This window comes from Sprattus sprattus (genome assembly GCF_963457725.1).
Source record: "Sprattus sprattus genome assembly, chromosome: 7".
Classification (NCBI taxonomy): domain Eukaryota; kingdom Metazoa; phylum Chordata; class Actinopteri; order Clupeiformes; family Clupeidae; genus Sprattus; species Sprattus sprattus.
The window spans coordinates 4,437,120-4,441,579 of NC_137926.1; the positions used below are offsets into that span (position 1 = coordinate 4,437,120).

Below are 4,460 nucleotides of genomic sequence, written 5' to 3' on the forward strand. Positions count from 1 at the left end.
CAGTGCTCTTTGGAAGCAGAGCTGCAGTTAACTCACTGTTGCAGTAAACTCACTGTTGCAGTTAACTCACTGTTGCAGTAAACTCACTGTTGCAGTGCTCTTTGGAAGCAGAGCTGCAGTAAACTCACTGTTGCAGTTAACTCACTGTTGCAGTGCTCTTTGGAAGCAGAGCTGCAGTTAACTCACTGTTGCAGTAAACTCACTGTTGCAGTAAACTCACTGTTGCAGTAAACTCACTGTTGCAGTTAACTCACTGTTGCAGTAAACTCACTGTTGCAGTTAACTCACTGTTGCAGTAAACTCACTGTTGCAGTAAACTCACTGTTGCAGTTAACTCACTGTTGCAGTAAACTCACTGTTGCAGTTAACTCACTGTTGCAGTAAACTCACTGTTGCAGTGCTCTTTGGAAGCAGAGCTGCAGTTAACTCACTGTTGCAGTAAACTCACTGTTGCAGTTAACTCACTGTTGCAGTAAACTCACTGTTGCAGTTAACTCACTGTTGCAGTAAACTCACTGTTGCAGTAAACTCACTGTTGCAGTTAACTCACTGTTGCAGTAAACTCACTGTTGCAGTGCTCTTTGGAAGCAGAGCTGCAGTTAACTCACTGTTGCAGTAAACTCACTGTTGCAGTAAACTCACTGTTGCAGTAAACTCACTGTTGCAGTAAACTCACTGTTGCAGTAAACTCACTGTTGCAGTGCTCTTTGGAAGCAGAGTTCCAGCCTTGAAGTAAACTCACTGTTGCAGTACTCTTCGGAAGCAGAGTTCCAGTAAACTCACTGTTGCAGTACTCTTTGGAAGCAGAGTTCCAGCCTTGAAGTAAACTCACTGCTGCAGTACTCTTCGGAAGCAGAGTTCCAGTAAACTCACTGCTACAGTACTCTTCGGAAGCAGAGTTCCAGTAAACTCACTGTTGCAGTGCTCTTCGGAAGCAGAGTTCCAGTAAACTCACTGTTGCAGTAAACTCACTGTTGCAGTAAACTCACTGTTGCAGTAAACTCACTGTTGCAGTAAACTCACTGTTGCAGTAAACTCACTGTTGCAGTAAACTCACTGTTGCAGTAAACTCACTGTTGCAGTAAACTCACTGCTGCAGTGCTCTTCGGAAGCAGAGTTCCAGTAAACTCACTGTTGCAGTAAACTCACTGTTGCAGTAAACTCACTGTTGCAGTAAACTCACTGTTGCAGTTAACTCACTGTTGCAGTGCTCTTCGGAAGCAGAGTTCCAGTAAACTCACTGCTGCAGTGCTCTTCGGAAGCAGAGTTCCAGTAAACTCACTGTTGCAGTAAACTCACTGTTGCAGTAAACTCACTGTTGCAGTAAACTCACTGTTGCAGTTAACTCACTGTTGCAGTAAACTCACTGTTGCAGTAAACTCACTGTTGCAGTTAACTCACTGTTGCAGTAAACTCACTGTTGCAGTAAACTCACTGTTGCAGTAAACTCACTGTTGCAGTTAACTCACTGTTGCAGTGCTCTTCGGAAGCAGAGCTCCAGCCTTGAACGTAGGCAGGCCAGGCGAGCTTTCCGCTGTATCCAAAGCCAGTGGTGCAAGACCTCGGCCTGATCCAGCTGAGCCTCGGTGTGCAACTCGCTGCATCTCTCTAGTGGCACTAGCTCCTGAAAAGGCTGTGAGGCTATAAGACAGTGAGAATGTAAGCTGGGAGACTGTGACACTGTGACACTGTGAGTCTGTGAGGCTGTGAGACTGTGAGACATTGCCATGGTGATATGTCACTCTGTTCAGTAACCAGTTGCCTGGGCCCAGGATGGAGTTGGAGGGGTCCTAATCGCATATTCATTGAGTTTGAATTCCTGATAAGGACAAAAATAAAACCATACGTCATGGCTGTTTTCTCTTGTGAATTGATTTTTTTGTAGGACTGCTGTGTTACGCAATTTATTACAACCATGGGACTACATGTCCTGTTAAGATTGTTTTATTTTTTAATGTTCTATTTTGCTATCAGGACAAAATGCAGAACTTAAACATCCTCCATAAAACCATGAAAGGTGTTCCAATTACAATAAGATAATTCATTCCTCATTCATCTTTTTATTGCATTTTTTCAAAATGGACTAATTTCTTTCACTTCTACAGTTAACAGCAACGACACCCCAGAACTGTCCCTGAGATGCCAGACAAGTGGATAGAACTCCTTGCACTTCGTGAGGAGATAAAACGACACTTGAGTCTTTTTTTCCTTTCTATCTGTAAATGGAGCTTGCTACTGCTCCGCACATCAACCGGAGAGCAGACAAACAGGTGAATGCCTTCCGCAGAACAGCAAGAGAGCACACAAACAGGTGAATGCCTTCCGCAGAACAGCCAGAGAGCAGACAAACAGGTGAATGCCTCCGCAGAGAAACAGGTGAATGCCTCCGCAGACCAACCGCAGAGCAGAGAAACAGGTGAATGCCTCCGCAGATCAATCGGAGAGCAGAGAAACAGGTGAATGCCTCCGCAGACCAACCGCAGAGCAGAGAAACAGGTGAATGCCTCCGCAGATCAATCGGAGAGCAGAGAAACAGGTGAATGCCTCCGCAGATCAGCCAGAGAGCAGAGAAACAGGTGAATGCCTGCCGCTGATCTGACCCCTACTGACCATCACCTGAGCCTTGCACAAACCCAGACTGAAAACAGACCAACACTCTAAATCAGTAAACACTGCACAGTGTGTGTCTGGGTCTCTTTTTTTGGGGGGGGGGGGGGGGGGTGGTTTCTACTTCTCCCCCTTCCTCTTCTTTTCTTCATCAAGCCAGACGAGAGCAAAGTTCCTTTCACAGAGGTCACATGGGTCTGAATAGAAACCAGAGGTCGCTGTGTAGGCGCCTCGGATGATGTAAAGATTAGTAACCCCATACGGGCAGGCCTGCTCTCTCTTAACAAGCGGAGCCTGAGCAGGCCGTGCAGCACTTAACTGGGCTCAGATGACAGCAGATGTCCGCCCCAGAAGCAGGGAAATGAGAGAAATAGCCACTCAAATGCTTGACCACAAAGTTGCAGAGCAAAGGTTAGATGTCCATAAGGGGACTCATCAACATGTTGAGAGCCCTAGGCTATCATTATATTAAAGTTGGTTGAAAGTTAGTGGATCTAATTCATGTACTTTAACACCAGGTCTATGACAATTATGCCTTCAAACTACAGTGTGAAAAAAATACCCAACCCATATACACACACAGTCTCTCATTATTTCGGTTAGAAATGTCACTTTAGACCCCATGCTTAAGCAGCCTTAATGAGGCCACTTGGTAGGATTTAGCGTAATTGCCCAATAAAAGCCACAAAATTACCATACCAGTGTGGACCAAAGTCCGTTAGGGAAGGAGGTAAGGGTGGTCACGGCACTGGCTCTCTGAGTATTGCCAGTATCACTCCACTTTCCCGTGTAGCTTACTCCAAATACCCCCACACACCGTCAAAATAGATTTACACTTGATGGCTGATCTGTTGGCATTTTGAGAAAGCCAGTACAGTGCGTTCAATGTGTTAATGGCTTCTTCGATATCTAGACATTACATCCTACTGCAGCTTCTCTATCTTGATTTAGAATACTGACACTAAGCCAACTAGATGGCTCGGATGCGATCTATCAGTGCCATTAGCCAACGCCAACTCCAAAAAGCCCCGATCAATATCAGTTAAATTAATTACTTTTGCGCAACCTAATAATTAAACTAATGTTCCCTCTGAAAACGCCCTGCAATTTTCCTCTCGCAGTTTGCACTTTGAGTTCATTCATCTTCATTTATCTTGGCCCAGGCTTAGACACTGAGGGTGTTATTGGCTCAGTGCAGGTCTCTGGCCATTGCAGTGACATTTTGAAAGTTGAACTCACCGTTTCCACACAAATGAGTTAAGCGCAGTAATCCAATAGGCTACACTCCATCATTCAGCTAATATGTTCCTGGGGGAAGGACAAAAGTCCGGGATATTGATTTGGTGGGCTATAACTGGGCATAACGACATGTTAAAGAAAACTCAAGCTCAACTAAAAGTATGACATAAGTATTGATGTCTATTCACACAGATATTGCCTTTGTGTAATTCAGCAGAGGCGATTCTAACACGCGTCCCGCCACTGACAGATGCAAAACACAAAACACAGCAAATTAATAACGGCTTACCTGTCGATGGCATCCCGTCTTCAAGAAAGTCCGGCTTCCAACGGTGTAGGGTCTGTCAACGTTGTGGTCTCACGTCCATACTGCGCTGCACAGCGGGCGCTCTGTGCTCCGAGGTCCCCGCATCGCGGTTCCGCACTACAGTGCGATGAATGGGTGCGTGTTTCGGACTCTACAGAAACAGGATCTCGTGCACCCCGCCCCGACGGGAGCCGCCTCCTCCCCCCTCGCTCTGCATAAAGGATGCGTTGTTAACGTTACCTGTGGCTCTTCGCGGTCCGCTCAGGGCGCGCGAGGCAGTTTCCACTCTTAAAGGCCAACTGTGTAT

At 46.1% G+C, this 4,460-nt stretch overlaps 1 protein-coding gene across 1 annotated transcript in view; it reads right to left on the reverse strand.

Moving 5' to 3' along the window:
* csgalnact1a (chondroitin sulfate N-acetylgalactosaminyltransferase 1a) overlaps positions 1-4,233 on the reverse strand; it is a gene marked incomplete at its 3' end in the record, with an annotated part of 45,364 nt that extends 41,131 nt beyond the window's left edge. The window contains 1 exon segment of the mRNA XM_080842823.1: positions 4,136-4,233.
* Between the last annotated feature and the right edge of the window lie 227 nt (positions 4,234-4,460).